This window comes from Xenopus laevis, chromosome 3L, assembly GCF_017654675.1.
Source record: "Xenopus laevis strain J_2021 chromosome 3L, Xenopus_laevis_v10.1, whole genome shotgun sequence".
NCBI classification, from domain to species: Eukaryota; Metazoa; Chordata; class Amphibia; order Anura; family Pipidae; genus Xenopus; species Xenopus laevis.
This window is the reverse complement of record NC_054375.1, coordinates 84,696,410-84,717,905: the sequence shown is the minus strand read 5'-3', so window position 1 is coordinate 84,717,905 and position 21,496 is coordinate 84,696,410. Positions and strand designations below refer to the sequence as shown.

General features: G+C 39.3%; 1 protein-coding gene across 10 annotated transcripts in view; it reads left to right on the top strand.

The window, feature by feature from the left end:
• The window catches only part of LOC108711202 (membrane-associated guanylate kinase, WW and PDZ domain-containing protein 2), a 441,642-nt gene that overhangs the window by 86,951 nt on the left and 333,195 nt on the right, over positions 1 to 21,496 (top strand). The gene's annotated exons all lie outside the window — the stretch shown is intronic.

Here is a 21,496-nt window from a genome sequence, read left to right as displayed (position 1 = left end):
CATCTGTCTGATGTAATAGACCCTGCCCTGTTGTCACCCCACCTGCCCCATGATGTCACAGCTCCGCCCTGCTCACAAACAAAAATGAGCAGTCTCATGGTATAATGTACATTTAATGTTTAAAGGATAGCTCACCCCTTACCCTATGGGTATGCTATAGACAATCAATGCAGTGGAACCTGGGACCCTGTGATTAATTACAATTCATCTTCATCATTCATCAAATGCAAAGGAAAAAGTGCAAAATAAAGTTATAGTGACCCTTTAAGATTACCGAGGTTGATATAATGCATTTTCTGTTTTCCTTTAATCATTTCAAGAACATTTTTCTGCAAATGTTTTCAAAGTCAATGTTTTATCCAAATCATTGTGCAGCAATTCCATGGAAATTGGCTGTTTATACATGTTTGCCCCAGATATGTGTTTTTCCTGTGCTTGAAAGAAAACAACTGAGAATGAAAAATGTAATTTCTTGAAAATGAACAAGCTGTTCTCTAGTTGGTACCAGAAAGGGATTTATTTATATTTTCGAAATGGTGACCAATAATGCTGTCTCTTTTGTAATCTATAAAGGCTGGAGTGACCAGAAGTCTAACATAATGTAAGGCCAAAGGCCTCAGGAGTAGTGAGGACCAAGGGAGGAAATAACAATGTCCGAGTTCGCAGTACAGAAGAGGATGAGACAGAAGAATGGTCAAACAGGCAACAAGATCAGTCCAGGCAGAAGAGGTTCGAAGTCGAAGATTCCAGGCAAGGGTCGGTACACAATAGACAAGAAGTTCGTAATGAATCACACCCAGGAGTAGTAAACTAAACCTATAATCGGGCATTGAGGGAATCCCGGAGTTGCCTTAAATAGGCCAGGTTTTGGCGCCAAATTTGGACGCGCTGACGTCATGACGCCTACGCTGACGCACTGACGCCAGCGTCCTGACGTTGACGCACGTTCTGACGCCGGCGTCCGTTCCGACGCCGGCGACCAATCCGGGGACGGGAAGACGCTGACGTCATCGTGCTGCGACCAGCAGGATCCAGGGGGCTGCCATCTTGGACGCCATTTTGGGAAGGAACTACGGTTTTCCTTACAGTACCCCCCTCCTCAGGGGGGGCCTCAGGACCACCTGGGCTGGACGGGAATCTCCGATGAAATCTCTGGACCAAGAGAGGAGCATGGACATCGGAGCTTTTTACCCAGGAGCACTCTTCCGGACCGAATCCCTTCCATTCAATAAGGTACTGCAGGGTGCCTCTAGAAATTCGAGAATCCAAAATCTTCTTAACCTCGAACTCTTGATGTCCATCCACAACGACAGGAGCTGGGGAAGAAGAAGAAGAAGAAAACGAAACTGCAGGTTTAAGTAAAGAAACATGGAAGGCATTGGGGATCCGCATCTCAGGAGGGAGTTGTAGGCGTACAGCCACAGGGTTGATGATCTCGGTGATAGGAAAGGGACCAATAAACTTGGGACCAAGTTTAGGTGAGGGAACTTTGAGGCGGATATTGCGGGTAGACAACCAGACCTTGTCACCAGGAACATACAGGGGAGAAGAAACTCTTCTCTTGTCAGCGAACTTCTTCTGTGCAAGCGAGCTCTTCTCCAGGTTGACAGTGGTAGCCTGCCAGATGGCCAGCATGTGGGCAGCCTGATCGTTGGCGGCAGGGACATTTGTGAGCAGTAGATCTTGAGGAAAGGCCAGGGGGTTAAGACCATAAACACAAAAAAAAGGAGACTTTTCAGAGGAAGAGTGTATGGCATTATTATGTGCAAATTCGGCCCAAGGGAGGAGGTCAGCCCAATCATCCTGACACAGGGACACATGACACCGAAGGAATTGTTCAAGAGCCTGGTTAACTCTTTCTGCCGCTCCATTAGACTGGGGATGATAAGAAGAAGAAAATTGGAGAGAAATGTCCAGGGCTTTACAAAGGGACCTCCAAAACTTTGAAACAAATTGGGACCCCCGGTCAGAGACAATCTCAGCAGGAAAACCATGAAGACGGAAAATATGTTTAATAAATAATGAAGAAAGTTCTGGAGCTGAAGGGAGTTTCCGGAGAGGGATAAAGTGTGCCATCTTACTAAACCTGTCAATCACCACCCAGATAACGGTGTAGCCAGAAGAAGCAGGAAGATCCACGATGAAATCCATTGCCAAATGGGTCCAAGGGCGGGAAGGAACAGGCAAAGGTAAAAGTAGGCCTTTAGGGGGAGAATGTCCTGATTTGGATACAGCACAAGTGGAGCAGGAAGAAACAAAATCTTTAACATCCTTTCTTAAGGAAGGCCACCAGACGAGACGAGATAAAAGTTCAGTCGTCTTTTTAATTCACGGATGACCGGCCTGCTTTGAGCTGTGAGACTGGATCAAAATGGACTGACGAAGCTCAGGAGGAACAAAGGCTACGCCTACAGGAGTTTCCACAGGAGCAGAGGATTGAATGGACAAAAGATGCGAGGCAAGGGAAGGGAACAGGGCAGCAATGATCTTTGTAGGAGGCACAATGGATTCTGGGTCTTCGGAGATGGGATCTTCAGGGATAAAACTTCTGGAAAGAGCATCTGCTTTCTTGTTTCTTGAACCAGGACGAAAAGTTAAGATGAAGTTAAAACGTGAGAAGAACAATGCCCATCTGGCCTGTCGGGGATTGAGGCGCTTAAGGGTCTGGATATATTCTAGGTTTTTGTGGTCGGTGAAGATGGTCACAGGGACCAATGACCCTTCAAGAAAGTGTCTCCATTCGTCTAGAGCAAGCTTGACGGCCGAGTAACTCACGGTTCCCAACGTCATAATTCCTTTCGGAGGAGGAAAACTTTTTGGAAAAGAAAGCACACGGATGTAGTTTACCATCAGAAGAGGATCTTTGGGATAATATTGCTCCCGCTCCGATGTCCGAGGCATCTACTTCGATGAAGAAAGGTTGGAGAGGTTCAGGGTGTCTGAGGATTGGGGCAGATGAAAAGGATTCTTTAAGAGTCTTGAAGGCTTCCAAGGCTAGAGGAGGCCAATGCTGTGGTTTACCCCCTTTTTGTATAAGAGCAAGAATTGGAGCAATTGGAGCAAAGCCGATGAATCTTTGAACAGCCTTGACACTGGTGGGGAGAGGCCAATCTTGAATTGCGGAAACCTTGGCTGGATCCATCCTGAAGCCTTGTTGGGAAATGATGTATCCTAGGAAAGAGATGGATGATACTTCAAAGGAACATTTCTCCAATTTGGCAAACAGGTTGTTCTTTCGAAGACGAGAAAGTACTTCTTTAACTTGAAGACGATGCTCTGCAAGACTTTTGGAAAAAATAAGGATATCGTCCAGGTACACCACCACATACTGGCCCAGTAAATCCCTGAAAATGTCATTCACAAACTCTTGGAAGACCGCGGGGGCGTTACAAAGACCAAAAGGCATGACAAGGTATTCATAATGCCCATCCCGGGTGTTGAAAGCGGTCTTCCATTCATCTCCTTCTCTGACCCGGATTAAATTATAAGCCCCACGAAGATCCATCTTGGTGAAAAGACAAGCCCCTTTGAGTTGGTCGAATAGTTCGGAGATGAGAGGAAGGGGATAACGGTTTTTAATTGTGATTTTATTTAAACCTCTATAATCAATGCAGGGCCGCAAACCTCCATCTTTCTTCTCAACAAAGAAGAAGCCAGCTCCAGCCGGTGAAGAGGAAGGACGTATAAACCCTCTTTGCAGGTTTTCTTGAATGTACTCCTTCATGGCACAGGTTTCAGAAGGAGAAAGCGGATAGGTGCGACCCCTGGGAGGCATGGTTCCAGGAAGAAGTTCGATGGGGCAATCATAGGGACGATGGGGAGGCAGGATTTCAGCAGACTTTTTATTGAAGACGTCAGAGAAAGCTTGATAAACAAGGGGCAAAGAAGAATTGGAAGACACAGATGAAACTTTAATGATGGATTTGGTGGGTAAACAGTTCTGTTGGCAGAAGGAACTCCAGCGGGAGATCTGAGAAGAAGCCCAATCGATTACTGGGTTATGAATATTCAACCAGGGCAGACCAAGTACAATGGGAGTAGAGGGACAATCAATTAGAAGGAAGGACAATCTTTCTAGGTGCATGGATCCCACAATAACGGAAAGTTCATCGGTGGAGTGGGAAATTGTAGCGGAGGATAGTGGACGATCGTCAATCGCCAGTGCACGAAGAGGAACAGCCAGGGAACGTAGGGGAATGGAATGGCTTTCAGCGAAGACTTTATCGATGAAGTTCCCAGCTGCGCCGGAGTCAAGGAAAGCCTCAGAGGAAATCGTCTGGGTTCCAAAACGAATCTGCACAGGAAGGAGGAAGCGTTGAGCAGAAGAATGGGGAGAGGGACCAATTCCACCCAGGTAAGTCTCCCCAGTCTTACCTAGGTGTTGGCGTTTCCCGGCTTCACTGGACACTCGTAGGCAAAGTGGGATTTTCCACCACAATAAAGGCAAAGTCCAGCAGCCCTTCTCCGAAGCTTTTCCTGTTCGGTCAGACGAGCCCGTCCGATCTGCATTGGTTCTTCCGAAGGCAGGGAAGAAGAAGCAGGAACCGCAGGATTAGGAGAAGACAGGGTAGAAGCCGGATTGGGAAGGAAGGGTCTTTGAAAACGAGGAGCCAGAGTAGGTTGGAACCTGTGGAATCTTTTGGTTGGGGAGCGCTCTCTGTCGAGTTCAGCTTGAAACTCCCTCTGCCGAGTATCCACCTTTACGGCCAGGGCGACTAGATCTTCCCAACGGGATGGAATTTCCATGGACACCAGATCAGTCTTTATACGTATCGCCAGGCAGTTGTAAAAGGCTGCGTGATACCCGTCGTTGTTCCACGAGGTCTCTGCAACCAGGGTGCGGAACTCAATGGCGTACTCCGAGACTGAGCGAGTTCCCTGTTGAAGATGGAACAGGCGTGCGGAGGCAGCAGTGGCACGACCCGGAGCATCAAAGACCACTCGAAGTTCCCGGACGAAGGCTCTGGCATTATCAATAATGGGATCCTCCTTCTCCCAGAGAGGCGAAGCCCACTCCAATGCCTTCCCTTGCAGACGGGAGAATATGAAGCCCACCTTGGCTCGTTCAGAAATGAACTGGCTGGGTGCGAGTGCAAAGTGGACCTCGCACTGGTTGATAAACCCACGGCAAGCTGCAGGATCACCACTGTAGAGTGGGGGAGCCGGAATGCGGGGTTCGGAGACGTGAAGCGGAGCCACAGGTACAGGTGCAGGAATAGGGTCAGCGGGTGTTAGCTCCGATAGCTTTGCAAGAATTGTTTCTAAGGCCTGACCAAAGTGAGATTGCTGTACCTCATAGGACTGCATCCGGGATGCCAGACCACGAAGCGCTCCACCGACATCAGGCGGCGCAGGATTCTCCTCCGACGGGTCCATGGCCCGATTATAATGTAAGGCCAAAGGCCTCAGGAGTAGTGAGGACCAAGGGAGGAAATAACAATGTCCGAGTTCGCAGTACAGAAGAGGATGAGACAGAAGAATGGTCAAACAGGCAACAAGATCAGTCCAGGCAGAAGAGGTTCGAAGTCGAAGATTCCAGGCAAGGGTCGGTACACAATAGACAAGAAGTTCGTAATGAATCACACCCAGGAGTAGTAAACTAAACCTATAATCGGGCATTAAAGGAATCCCGGAGTTGCCTTAAATAGGCCAGGTTTTGGCGCCAAATTTGGACGCGCTGACGTCATGACGCCGACGCTGACGCACTGACGCCAGCGTCCTGACGTTGACGCACGTTCTGACGCCGGCGTCCGTTCCGACGCCGGCGACCAATCCGGGGACGGGAAGACGCTGACGTCATCGTGCTGCGACCAGCAGGATCCAGGGGGCTGCCATCTTGGACGCCATTTTGGGAAGGAACTACGGTTTTCCTTACACATAATAGCCAGAATGACGATGAAGATTTTAATACAATCTGAATTTATATCATCACTATTTTAATAAAAAAGGCTCAACCAAACTCCCATCTCCAATTTTGCCTTAGTTATTAATAAAATAACTCAAATTAATCGAATCAGTAGAAAACTTGAGAAAACACAGAATTTATGCTTGAAAACCACCTGCTCTGACTTTGGATGAAAATGTTTGTGAAAAATCTCTCTAGAGCGCCTTGTACTGCTTCCTTAGGGACATTCAATTTAGCTGCAGTTTGGTGCTGGTATGGTGTTTAGCATTCAGGTGAACAGTTTTGCCTTCACTAAAACACAACTGACATTATTATTATCATTATTAAAAGCTGGAAATGTAGCATTAATGGTATCATCAGTAATGCTTAGGGGACCATATTAATTTAGTATCTTTCCACTATTAATTGAAAAAAAGGGTCACCCTGTTTATTTGGAAAATACATGCTAATGTTATGTTGTATATCATTTCGAGACCTTCACAAGAATTTTAAGCAAACTTCATATCATTATATATAAACAGGATATTTAGATATCTTTTTAATTTAAAGTAACATTTCACAAATCCCCAAAAAATAGATTTTTGTCATTCCTGAATTTTGTGTTAACTGTTAAACAAAAAACTGTCAACAGAGTAAATATTTGTGTTTGTTTTATAAATTAAAAAAAAATATCCACATTTCTTGGTGGGGATCTCAGTTTTGGACTACAGTAAATTATATTGCAGTCAGAGTATAGTAATATCCTCAATCACCTGCCTAATTAATGCTTCAATATTATCCAAGCAGAATCAGAAAATCAGAATATGAAATCTTTGGTATGAAAAGCCTGGTATTTTGTAACTGTAGAAAAAAATGTCTTGTTTCTTATGTCTTTGTCCCAGTTAAATATGTTTTCTAAAAACTATTATGTATTTCTAAATTATCATGTGTAATTGCTTTAATTATACATGGTCAATAAAAGTTTTTATATACTTTGGGACTGTGTGAATTGCAATCAAGTGTGCAAATGGAAAAAATTGAATTTTTTCCTTTGTTAACTGAAATTGGTAAATATGCAAAGAGATAATGATTTCTTTATCCTGGAATGATATTATTGGCTGTTCTGCTGCCTCTGCTGGATTAGTAATGTCTCGCCCTTAATTCCCCCATTCAGTGATTGTTTATACAACAAGCACATCCATTTATCGTTTAATTATGAAAACAAATTAATTATATTTGTTTATTGATAAATTTAGTGCATACAAAAGCCTGACTAGATAAGAGGTGACATAAATTTGTACATGTGTTTTTCATGGCAATTGCAGACACTCTACTGTATTTTATTCCATGTAAATGGCACATTTTTAGCACTAGACTCTGTATAATTAAAACCTAGAGTAAGAGGTTAAAGAACACCTTTCATAATCCATTAATCCTGCAGTTGATATGACAGGATATATACTATAGAATGACCTATCCCTGAATATGAATGCAATTGAAAATAAATCAGATGTCTGTGCAAAAATACATTTCTTCAAACCAAACATTTTTGCAAACCAAAGCATTTGGTTTATAAGAATGCCTTTTAAAACCATAAAATGTCATGCTGCCTTGCTTGCCAGCAGTGATTTTGTAGATTTAGGTTTAGGTTTAGCAGCACAATTGTGTAGTAAGTGCAGAAGCTTACTCTAAAATTTCTCACTGCTGGATCCAGTTATTGCCGCAGCACCAAAAGTAGAAAGGACTGGTGGTGTATTTTTTTGTATTCATGGAAATAAATTGTATTAGGATTAAGATTCGCAGCGAGCATATGTAGACAATAAAAACCTTGCCTTAGCCGTCACCACTTTACAGAGAGCAGTAAACTTAGATGTAAAATGTATGTTTTTGAGGTTTTTTTTTAAAGAAATAACAGCAATTCTGTTCAGGCTTTTTTGAAATAAGGGAAAAGTGTGCATGTTAACATACAATGGTTTGACATTATCTAAAGATGTAGACATGCTACGTTCTAGACAACGTAGAATATCATTATTAATTTCCTTATTTACTATACTGGTCTATTATGTTGAGCAATTTAAAATGCTTTTGTTAAAATGTAAATAGAAATGGTAACTATATCACATCATCTGCACAGATTCAGTACAGTACTGTACATACATACTGTATGCCTGCATGAAATGTATTATGTATTAGAATTCAATATTTTCTTTAATTTGACCTGCGTGCCAGTTCTTTTTCTTTCTATTGAAAAAAAGGGGGTGCCACCTCCCCCCCCCCATATTGTGCACGGGTACATATCGGAAGAGAGGCGAGGGAGTGTCTGTGACTCACTTCTGTTTCATTGCACATTCATGTCACAACCATGACTGAGAACTAAAATATTATTACTGCATTAACGTTTGTATTTAAGTTAACGTTTATGTGAGAAATATACTTTGTGTAGCTATTTGTTATGCATGCACAATGCAACATAATTATTCATAGTGGGTGGTGGTTTGCGGTACCGTGTGTTTTTTTTTCTATACAGATATTAAAGCACTTTGTGGCTGCATTGTGATCAAACTGCCATTGGGCTACAAGATGCATGTACCTGTTATAGATGATCAGCTACAACAAATAGCTATGGAATTGGAATGAATTAGGTCTGCTTGCCTGGATAAGGCTCAATGTGTAAACAAATGTTCTAAATTTAACAGGAATGGACTTGCCGGATATTGCCGAAGGCTCTGTCTGAAGGAAAAATGAAAATACATGTAAATTAGACAGGCCATTCATTAAATACAGAGTTAGAATGCCTTGCAAAAGCACTCATCCCCTTCTAATGGCGTGTCAGTAAATATTAATATTTCAAATAAAATGTTCAACCTGAAATCTTACAGGCGATAGAATTTATTAGTCAGCAAAAAGATTAAATCTGAGAATGTTCACACACACATATATCTTTTGCCTCTTAGGAAATAGCAATGCATGGGTACGTTCTAGTCCTGCCATAGATATACTGTCGGGGACATGTCTTTATTCTGACTGGGTAATATTCATTTTCTTCTTGGTAACAGCTCTAGAAATGCTCTGACCTTGTCACTGTTATGTGGAAAGATACATTTCTGTTGGGTTTAGGTCAGTCTGAGGCCATTTTTTTTATCTTTCTTATCTATTTTCACCTGAAAAGTAAAAAACTTACTTAATGGTGTCACCCATTTGCTTAAAGGAACAGTAACACCAAAAAATGTACCGTATATACTCGAGTATAAGCCGTCCCGAGTATAAGCCGAGGTACCTAATTTTACCTCCAAAAACTGGGAAAGCTTATTGACTCGAGTATGAGCCGAGGGTGAGAAATGCAGCAGCTTCTGGTAAGTTTCAATCAAAAAATTGAGGGTTTCTGCTCCCATTGGAGGTGCCGGCGTCTCGTTTTTGGATGCCGGTGACCATTCTTGGACGCCGGCGAATATTCTTGGAGACTATTCTTGGATGCCGGCGACTATTCTTGGGCGCCGGCGACCGTTTTTGTGCTTGACCCGAGTATAAGCCGAGGTAGAGTTTTTCAGCATATTTTGGGGGCTGAAAAACTCGGCTTATACTCGAGTATATCGAGTATATCTTTACATCCTATACAAACCCAGTGCAGTAAATAAAATAGTTGCTTTTAAAGGAACAGTAAAGTCAAAAAAGTGTTTTATAGTAATGTAAATATCATGTAGTGTTGCCCAGCACTGGTAAAACTGATCTGTTTGCTTCAGAAACACTACTATAGTTCATATAAATAAGCTGCTGTGGAGCAATGGCGGAAATTAAAAAAGGCTATATGGCACAGGGTAACTAATAGATAACACCAGATAACACCATTAGACAGACAGAGCTTATCTGCTATCTGCTGTGTAACCTCAGCCTTTTCTCCTTTGAATGGCTGCCCCCATTGCTACACAGCAGCTTATTTATATAAACAATAGTAGTGTTTATTTACTGCACTGGGTTTGTATAGGATGTAAAGATTTTCACATTTGCTTTGTTTTGTCATACCAAAATTGTTCTCTTGTCTCGCAAATGTTTTTGTTACAAAAGCTATGATAGATAGTGGATAATGTGCCCCCTACTGGAATTTATAAAGATAAGTGACCTAGGAGATATAAAAGCACACAGGCCAAGTGAGCTGTTTGTAAGGATATCATTTAGATAGATAAATAAATAGATAGATAGATAGATAGATAGATGATAGATAGATACAGTAGATCATAGATAGATAGATAGATAGATAGATAGATAGATAGATAGATAGATAGATAGATAGATAGATAGATAGATAGGGAAGGGAAGTTACCTATAAGCAGAATAACAGATGCTGTGAACACAGGTCCTGCAAGTGGAGTCATACCCCATGGAAGGGCGACTCTGCTGCAGGATGTCTATGAGACACAGAGGCTGTAAGCTGTTCTAAAGCTAGGGAATTCATGTAGAAATAACTCTGGAGAAAACCCCAGTCTGTGTAAACTAAGGTATGGACTAACCACTTAAATGGGGCTAAACCTTGCTGTAAAGAGTAACATGTGTACTGCCCGTTAGCCAGTGGAACAGGCTGTTCTGGCTAATGAACAAAAGTTGTATGTTACTCTTACTTTTGTTACACTCTGTTACAAGTTCCTTCTTTATTGAAACTCCATTGTGAATAAACATACGGATTTCTGTTTGAAGTACGCTTACCTGGTTGTTGGTGCCTTTCTACTTTGACAAATTGTTGCTAAATGTCCGGTTTGGGCTGGAGTGGCTGGCAGGTAGAAGCCTTTTTGTGCTGTGTAACGTGTAAAACAGAAACAGGGCTTGATTAAGGCAGATGACATACATTATGTAGCAGATGACATATGTAGCTGGTTCAAGTCCTTTTACCAGACCTGTGGTCAGAGGCGGCAGCTAGCAAGGACAGTCCATTAAACAGGCAAATGGTCTGGACAGGCAGCAAACAAGGGAAGTCCGATTGGCAGGCCTAGGTCAGGGGCAAGCTTAAGACAGATAATAGTCCATAAAATAGGCTGAGGTCAATACCAGGAGGTCAGTTGTAAACTGGCAAGGAACAGGAGCTCAGGAACAGGAATCAAGGCAGGAGCAAAAACAGGACCAGGTGGGGGACAAGCAGGAAAAACAAATAGCCGGCTCGATCTGGCTTGGGAGTGCTAATGATTGAGCACCGGGAGTTGCTGGGAGCAAGCTTATAAAACCCCTAAATTAATTAATTGGGAGCACTGGAGGTTAAGTTGGGCAGAGTTGAGAATGCAGAAGGTAAAGCAAACATAACCATGAAAATGACTTACCCATACAAACTCAGAAACCCCCCAGTAGCCCAGTGGATTAGTGCAGGTACATTTCAAGACAAAGTCCAGAGTTTGATTCAAAACCATACCTGAGACTAAGGACCTCCTCAACCAATAATGCATTTGCCCTACTTCTCTGTCATGTCCAGAATATAGTACACATGCTTTTTCAGTGTTGTCCCAGTACAACACCAGTAGGTTCCCACTAACCTACTCCTGAATGCTCCAATCCCTAACTGGTGCACAATCACCTGGAGCTCTACCCAAAACCCTCATTCCTCAATGGGCCACAGGCTGCCCTTACTGGCTGCACAGATACACACCTCTTAGGTGAGCCTGGTACTGACCTCTTAATTCACCTTATCCAAGCAGAGTCCAATCTATAAGTGGGTCTGGCATCTATAGTCAGTCTTGCATTTGATGTAATCAGACTGAAGACTGAAGAGAAAGATCATGGCTCCTGCACCTCCTTATATTAAGGCTTCTGTAGGGGAATTCCCCTAGTTAAATGCTAATTGGGTGCTGTTTGTTACTAACCATGGACAAAGTGTTTTCTCTAGCAAAATGATGATTAGGTATTGATTCTTACTGGAAGGTATACAATTTGCATTTATGGAATCCCTGCAGTCCCTTTAAAATGTGAAATATTTTACTTACCATATCTTAGATTTCTTGGTACTGAAATTCAAATCAGTTTTTAATAATTAATAATACCTGTAAAAATGGTGACTTCTGCTTGATAAATAAATTATAAAGAGAGGCTTTCCTTAGTACAGGCAGTGTATGTAGCTTGGCATCTGCTTTCACAAAGAATGAATGCCAGTAACTCCAAGACCAATAACTGACACAGTGGTCAGCATATTATGTATCAATTAAGGGTTATTTTAAATCGTTTTCATTAATCACTTTCCCACCACTGCCATAATAAAAAAATTCAATAATGGTTTTATGTTGTAATACATTAACTACTGTGGTTGGATAGTTTGCTGATATCAGCCCTACTGCCCTATCTATGGTTCTTCTGGGAGGTTGTTTAGACAGACCATCCTGTGATTTAATAAGAATACAGTTAGTCTGTATGGAATAGAAAATCTACTGATGTTTTATTTTGGTACATCGCTTGACTAAATATTTAGGAGGCCACACCTCACTTCTACCTTATTTATACTAATCTATTGGTTCAGAGAAGACAACATCTGACCCATACATTGCTCATTCTTGTATAGAGTAGTTAAACCAACAGCCTTCTCCTTTATCTTAAGCCTTTCATTTTTTTTATATAATGGTAGTTTGTAGTTGGGAAGAGCTTGAGTTTGAAATCATGTTGAATAAGGGGGTGGCAATATAATAGGCAAGAGAAGTTACAGTGTATACAGCTCAAAATTATAGTTTTAATATTTATGCGCAATAATAAAATAGCCCTGAGGGCTAAATAAAGACGAAGAAGATGTCAATATGCACCCCAGTCGAAGGGTGAATTGTGTAGAATCAAATGGAAAAAATTATGTTGGGAGCGTCTTAAAACGTCAAAAGGGCAGCAGTCATAAAATTAATACATTTATTTAGGACATACAGTACATAAAGCCTAATGCATTTTGTGCCTATTGGGGCACTAACTCATAGGCTCTGGGGCAATATAATAGGCACAATCTTCATAAGACTAAATGCTCCATTGCTTCCTTCTCTCCTACTTGTCTTCATGTGCTGGGGAAAGGAAAGACAAAAGGGTATTTATTTTTAGCTCTAATAGATTTTAGTACCATCACAGCATTGTAGTTATTATATGAACGTGTCACATACAGACCTTTCTGCTTCACTGTTCTGCCCTGTTCAGCCCACATGCACATCTTATTCATTATAATTCTAGCTAACTAGGTGAACAGCAGTCTGCATGCTCTATGATTAAATGCATATACATGGTTTAAACTACATGTATATGTTTTGCCCTTGATTTGGTAGCTTTTCATGTGTAAGAATGACATTGGAGGGTGTCAGAACAGTGGCTCAGTTGCATTACAATATTTATAGATTACAGATCGACTCTGATAAATATAATTACTAGTTTGCAGTTTAGGCAGGATTTAAGTTTAGGAGTCTGTATTGGATAAATATGTTTCTACTTTGAGTAAATCACTTGGCTGAGAAATGTTCCTTAATAGTAAATCCTTATAAAAGCAGTTTAAAAGGGCAGATGCTGCCATCCAACTGGAACATCAATCATTTTAACGTGCACACTTGGTGCATTCTTATTATCTAAGCACATTTATTAAAGGAACAAGAACATAATGTGCTTCTGTTAAAATGTACCCAATTACCTCTTCTTTTATTAATGACAAAATGTAATTAAAATACAGATAACCAACACAGTAGGTATCATTGAGCAATAATGAACTTGGTGGAATAAAGTCATATTTCTACAGTCTTAGAGAGTCCTCCATATACTGCAGCAAGATCTTCCACTACAAACTGTATTACATTATTTCCTAGACACATCCCTTTGATTTATAGTAAATCCAGCAAAAGGATATTTTGGCATCCAATATACAGTAGCTTTGTACCCTTATAGCTTTGTCGATTAATAAAATGGATTTACCTAAGTAAAGCTACTCAAGGTCAAGACTGCAGTTTGCTATGCTATGTGGCTATAGAAATAAAAACTGCAGGAAATCTATCTACATACATTTAAAGCACTGCAGGAAATAGCTCTTTATTCACTGCTGTCCCAGTATTTTAAATATTGCTCACTACTTAAAGGGGATGCTCACCCAAATGCACAGTGAAACACACAAATATGGCATTGAATTGCAATTACAATAGATGTGCTTTTGGAAAGTTGCTTAGAATTTAGAGTTCTGAAATGTATTATTATTGAAAAAAAAATGGTGTTGCTGTACTTTTACTGCTGCTGCTTTTATCGCTGGGGCATGATTCTGACCAGGGCACTGCAATGAGTTTGCATGTTCTCTCCATGTTTTTATTGGACTCCTTTGGGTACTCTGTGTGTTGTGTGGATGCAGTAAGGCAATTGGATTGTAAAATACCAGGAAACTTCAAAAGAGGCTGGCACAAGCCTGGAACCCATGAAGTAGTAAGAACCAAGGCCTGGCGCATTTCGAGTCTACCAAGGACACTTGGTGTCAGTCATAGGCTGAACATTGAACATTGCATACACACTATTTAAAAGAAATTAGCCAATGGGAAGAAAGTGGGCGGTGCTATTAAATGTGTCACATTCTTTGGATCATTTGGCTAATTTTCTTTTAATAGTGTGTATGCAATGTTCAATGTTCAGCCTATGACTAAGTGTCCTTGGTAGACATGAAACGGGTCAGGCCTTGGTTCTTAATTTTTGGAAAAATAAAATATAAGGTTGTTTTAACCTTTTACTATCTGACTCCGGTTCTACTAATTCGTGGGTTCCAGGCTTGTGCCAGCCTGGAAAAAAAACAATTGGATTGTAAGCTCCATTGGGCAAGGACTGCTGTATACAATTGAAAAAAAATCATAAGATCAAGAAATGCTGGCTAGAATATAAATAATGTTAGCCTTTAAAGGGATACTGTCACGATTTTTTATGGTGTAGGTTATATAGTGGATAATGTACCCCCTACTGTAATTTATAAAGATATTATGTCACAGAGGAGTTATGTGACCATATAAATGCATGAGGCCGAAGGCCGAGTGCTTTAATACAGGTCACATAACTTCAGTAGGGGGGTACATTATGCATTATAATCTACATTTTGTCTGAAATGTCGGGAGGCAAGTGGGGGGGGGGTCGGCGTCCAATTCTGGTCGCTGGCATCCATTTTATGCAGGCTGGCATCCAATTTGGACATGCGGTGTCAAATATGGCAGTCGGGGACCCCTGTTATAAACAGTGCATTCTGACGTCAGAACGAGCCGTTTATAATATAATTTACAGTCTGGTCCCATAGGGAAATTACCAGACTTTAGATTTTAATACTATAGTATGCTGTGTATATTGCAGATAAATCATTCTACCATTTAAAATTTTATTTTGAACCTAATTAAAGTATTTTTGTTTTGATTTAATAATGGTGTTTAGGCAGCCACCCCAGTTTATTATACATGATTCTGTACTTACAGACACAGATAACACAGCACAATGCAAGTCCTTTCAGGCAGCTACTTGGGAATAAAGTTCCCACTGCCTCTTACTGTATTTGGGTGCTGCTCTCTGGAATAGTGATAAGCGGCATTTGGTTTTCAGTGGGATGCTGAGAGAAGTAGTGCCGCAGAATCTAGAGGGTTGCAGGTATATTCTGCCTGTTACTTAGAATGCAGCACCACACCACAGTACTATGTTACTATATTACAAATGTTCATTATATAGTTATTAGCACCTGTGTAATTTGTACTTTGTAATGAAGAATCATAAAGTGCCTTGTGGCAGTGTCCCATGCATAATTAACTCGTGAATAATTTGGTTTCCAGCAACATTTGATATAGAATGTTCATTGCTCAAGGTAGAACCTTTAGTATTCAATTTTAAAAAAGAGACAAATATTGACTTTTCTGCTCTGTTGCATCTGTTTTCTTTGCCAACACCCCAGTGAAAAGTACAAATAAATGTACAGAATAAATATTTGAGAAACAGAGGCAAGATGGCTGTATGTGTGAAATGTTTTACAACAGCAACAATTTAAACAAGGAGCATTCCATGTGTATTAGTCTTGGCTAATACCTAAGTAAACAAAATGATAAAAACCCACTTGAATTACAGAAGACTGGGAAGATTGTCCTCTATTTATAGCAATCGTTTAATTAAATGATAGTTTCAGTTTTTCTGCTCAAATTAACCACCCTTGTTTTCCTTATCTGTAAAAATATGTTTAATACACCAAGCTTGGAGAAGCTGAGAGTGATACAGTATGCATACTATTGAATACACATTAAATTAAAGAATGAATCATAAGGGGTTGTACTCTATTTATTAGGCTCAAAAATGTGTAAAGAATGGAGACCAATAAACCATCATACATAAAGCACATACATCTGTGCCAATAGCTCCCTGTACTGAGGCAGAAGCAGCAGAGTGCTGAGTTACACTGAGGCTAAACATAGCACCTGCCTTGATATGGAAACTTTGGGCCATTAAAAAATCATGTTCCTCATGTTCCTCCTGTGTCTTTATCTGGCATCTAGATGAGCCAGATAAAGTGACAGTGAGTGACATCCTTGGAAATTTTGAGAAATATATTAAATTGTAGGTAGAAAACACAGGGAAACCATGATGCTATTAGCGTTTTGCCCACATTACTTAATGTGGTCCACAATCTGTCATAATTATCATATAAATAGTCTAGACTGCAGAAGGTCTGTCAGGAGCATGGTAAGAACAAGCTAAATTACTTTACAGTACAAAAATTACACACGCCAGTGAGAATTCCATAAGGCACCTAATTCTGGCTTATGTTAGTAGACACACTACATCTATTATTTTGTGTCATGACATTTCTTGGACTGCCACAATGCATTAGTATCGCTGCGCACAATCTTTATTATTCTGCATAAGCTAAACGCAATGGAAGGACAGAAGTGAATAAAAAAGGACTGGACTACCATAAGGTGCTAAAATTACAATGAGTCCATAGCACAGAAAAGGGAGGTACATTTATGCAAAAAAATGTTATGACATTAATTAACACTTTCCAGGAAAGAAACTGGCACATTTATCAAAAGCAAGTCTTTTATAACGGGTGTTAAAGTGCAGCTGCAGGGCTTAGCATGTGACTGACTCATTACTATTAGACACAAGTCATTCTGCCTGATGCTACAAATTGGTAATAATGCAGATAATGATTTGCAAATTGGAACTGTGTGTCAGTGTCAGTGTGTGCAAGCGCAGAGAATTTATAGCCAAATGCAGACATCAATGCTTTTACAATTATCTCTTGTGTGTGTGCCATGGGGACACAGATTGTCACTCACTTTAGATATTTCCAAGCAATTTGTTGTGGCATATTTTCCCTGGGAAATGTATAATGATAATTCCCTGTATTTTATCCTGGTGCTTTTCATCCTAGGAAACTTGCAGATACAGGGGTGACTCAGGTAAAATACACCATGTACAGCAAGGAATGCTGTAGGACACTGGAGAATATTTATTTCCTATTGAAGATAATGATTAGATCATCTGATCTAAAGTCACCTAGTGTCTTGCTTTTTCCCTGGTGTTACAAAAATGCAGCACTTTTTAAATCAACAAAATATAGCTTCATTTAAGGGTGCCAAAGTATTGAATTGAAATTGTAACAAATAGTAGAAGATATTCCAGCATCTTTTTCCACACCTGTATACAGTAAATAGGCACTGAAGTCTAAACTTCTGTGGTTTTCTAACAAATTCTGAAATTGACAGTATGATATTCAGAAAAACAGATGTTCATAAATATTTCATGAAAAGAGAAAAATTATCCATTTCATTGGTGATATTACTGTGTTTATTCAGATATAACTAGTATCCATCACTGACATTGCTAATATATATTCTGAAATGCTTTTAAGCTAGCTATTGTCTTTTTCAAGTGAAACATTAATACTGTAAGCACTTGATAGCAAGTAATGTCCATTTCGTTAATACAATGGTTTTTCCTAATTTGAATATATCAGTTGGAACTCAGTAGCAATGACGCTAATGTAGTTTAAGCTTATAAAAGTATCAACAAATGGATGATTATGGACTCTGCTAGATGCTGTAGCTAAATTCATAATTGCAGAATCAATAATAAATTACAATATATAAAGTAGATGAGACTTACTCAAGCAAATTACTTCCTAAGGATACATTTCAATATACAAATGTTTTTTTCTCATTGATAAATATGGTAGTTTCTCTGTAATGTTGTTCAAACATTTTAATTTTTATGTACGATGGGGGCCAGTTAGCAACGGTTATTTATAAGGTGATGCTGACATATAGGGGTTTATTTACTACAACTCAAATTTATCTAATCTTTTTATTAAAATAAGCTCAACCAAACTTCCATCCGCGATTTTCTTATTTATCAATAAAATAACTTTAAAAATTCGGTGCAGGAAAAGACTTGTTAATATTTTTGGGGTTTATCAACTGAAAACCCTGAATTTTTCAGATTATCGGATGAAACCGAGTAGAGATCTTCAAATTGTAAAAGGAACATCTGCCATTGGCTTCTACTTGGCCAGGTTTGAGATGGTGGAATTTCAGACTTTTAACAGCTTCGGGGTATGATATATCTCGAAAATATTGAGGTTTTAATTTCCACAAAAAATTGAGGTTTAGTAAATAACCCCCATAGCATCAGCATCAAAATTGTAACTATTGCAGAAGTGCATTACCCAGGACTCAATATTGTGGAAGCAAATAGCATAGCTGCTGTAGCAACAAACAAAAACGATTCGAACGATTTGTATCGATCGATCGAAGGATTTTTATTCAATGCCAAAAACTTTAAAAAATGCACTGGAAGGTCCCCATAGGCCATATAGCAATTCGGTAGCTTTAATTTGGCTAAGTATTGAAATCAAAGGATTTTTAAAGAGACAGTACTTCGACTATCGAATGGTCGAATATTCGAACGATTTTTACTTTGAATCAAAGTCAAAGTAAATTCAAAGTCGTAGTATCCTATTCGATGGTGGAAGTATTCAAAATATTACTTCGAAATTCAAACCTTTTGGACTTCACAAATTCACTTGAGCTTAGTAAATCTGCCCCTATGGGCAAGATAGGCATTCTTGGAGAAAAACACTGAACATTTTACCATCCTTTGAGTCCTTGACTGATTTGACTAAATTCGAAAACTGGGCCTTTAAGAGTGCCTTGAAAGATTTCTTGAACAAATATTTCATCCAACATATTGTGATCTTAAGATCTAAAATTAGTATATGTAGTTTATATATGTAAGTGTAGAGTTAGAGAATGCCAGGCACATATATTAAATCTATATAATGTTTACTATGAATAAAACACAACACATTTTAGATCATGTAGCCTGTGTTCCGCCTATGGGGTATATTTATCAAAGAGTGAAGTTAATAGTGAAGTTCCGCCACTCTCCATTCATTTCTATGGGATTTTTATAGGCGTATTTATCAAAGGGTGAACTTTTACTTTCACACTTTGATAAATACGCCTTTCAAAATTCCATAGAAATGAATTGAGAGCTGCTGAATTTCACTTTAGTGGCGGAACTTCACTCTTTGATAAATTTACCCCCATGAGTAATAATTTGGGCTATGTGATATGCATATCAAATCAATTTTGTTAAAAGCTTAAATGACCAATACAACTTTTGAAAACATCAGTTTTAGGAGAAAAAAAGATTCTTCCGAATGCATTTCCTTAAAACATTTACACTCACATTTTTTCCCATTCTTCAATTTTCATATTTAAAATGGTTGGAGAATGGTAAAAGTTTTTACTGTAATTAAGTATAATGGATCCTAGATTATATATGTAATATGAAATATTTTATACTACCTGCAATATTATTGCAGAAGGCGGGGGAAACTATTTTGCTTGCTTAGGTAGATTTCTCATAATCTTAAAATACAAGATAAGAGATAATTGACAAGATACAGACATAGCATGTTTTATTGGTTCCATTGGACATTCATACAGGCACCTCTACCAGCATTGGTATGGGTATATCTTAGCAGGCATGCAGTGGGCAAAGGTTCTATTGCTGCCTATGTCCTCACTCAACCATCTGATAAAATTTAGGAAACTCATTGTCAAATCAATATTTAATATAAGGGAAATAGGTAGCAAGTGTATTAAAAAGACCAATAGCAGATTAAAAATGGTTTATGTACAATTGACTGTATTGATCACAATAATTACAACTATTGCAGAGATTTTAACATTGCATGGTATGGTTTAGTACAATATGCAATTATTAAATATTCATTATTTCCAGAGATATATGCCAGTCCTGTGTTGTATTGTCATCAATGGATTAAATTAGTTGCAGTCTAAGGATTTTATACATAAAGTGGATAATGGAGAGGTCTTCATCTTACCACCACCACTTAATACATCTCTTCAGCATTAGTGACTCTAACAGACACTTTCAACAAATTATTAATACTGTTATTTTCATCTGGTACCAGTACAGTTGAAGATAAAATTCTTAATGGTTTTTACTTACAAAGGGCAAATCTTTTCTTTCCATGAAATGACATTATTTTCTACATCTGAGTGAGTTAATTGCATAGCTGTAAATGTAGAGGAAATAGGAAACCATTAAAATTAATGACCTTGCATTGCAAAGTTGAAACACAATGTTTAACTTAATAAAAAATATACATGTAGAGTATACAGTATATATATATATATATATATATATATATATATATATATATACTGTATATATATATATATACCCAAAAACAAACATGACTATGATTTGTGTTATACTGAACATACTTAACCAGCCCCACGGTTCATCCTTATAATAGGCCTTCAAAGCTGTGCACAGGAGCTCACCATCTTGTATTTTGTTAGGCATGTCAATGACTGTGCACATGCTCAGTAGCTCTGGGCAGCTGTTGAGATGCTAAGTTTAGGATCGGGGGAAATAATTAAGCAAAACAATCAAGTTCACATGTCATAGAAGCTGGTGCTACAGGGTTGATTTACATTCTTATCCAAACTAAACTGGTTTCTGAGCCGACATATAATGAGAATCTAAGTACTAATCAGCCTTGTATCTTGACTTGTATCTATGACTACAGGGGGTATCTTTAGAGGCACATATCTAGACTCCTAAAGGGATGTGGTTCCTTTGGGCTGGTACTTCTTTGTTAAGCTTTAGTTCTCCTTCAACATAAAACATATTTAATTTAAATTTGCCAATGTTTTTGTCCAGGTTCTAAAACTTCTGGCATAGGTATGGGATCTATTATCCAGAATGCTTGGGATCTTGGCTTTTTCTGGATAAGAGATCTTTCCGTAATTTCGATCCTCGTAATTTGAATCTACAATAAAGATTGTTTAAACATTAAATTAAACCAATAGGTTTGTGTTGCCTCCAATAAGTATTAACTATACCTTAGTTAGGATCAAATAGAACAGTGATCCCCAACCAGTAGCTCGTGAACAACATGTTGCTCTCCAACCCCTTGGATGTTGCTCCCAGTGGCCTCAAAGCAGGTGCTTGTTCTTGAATTCCAGACTTGGAGGAAAGTTTTGGTGCATAAAAACCAGGTGCACTGCCAAACAGAGCCTCAATGTAGGTTTACAATCCACATAGGGGCTACTAAATGGCCAATCACAGCCCATATTTGGAACCCCAGGAACA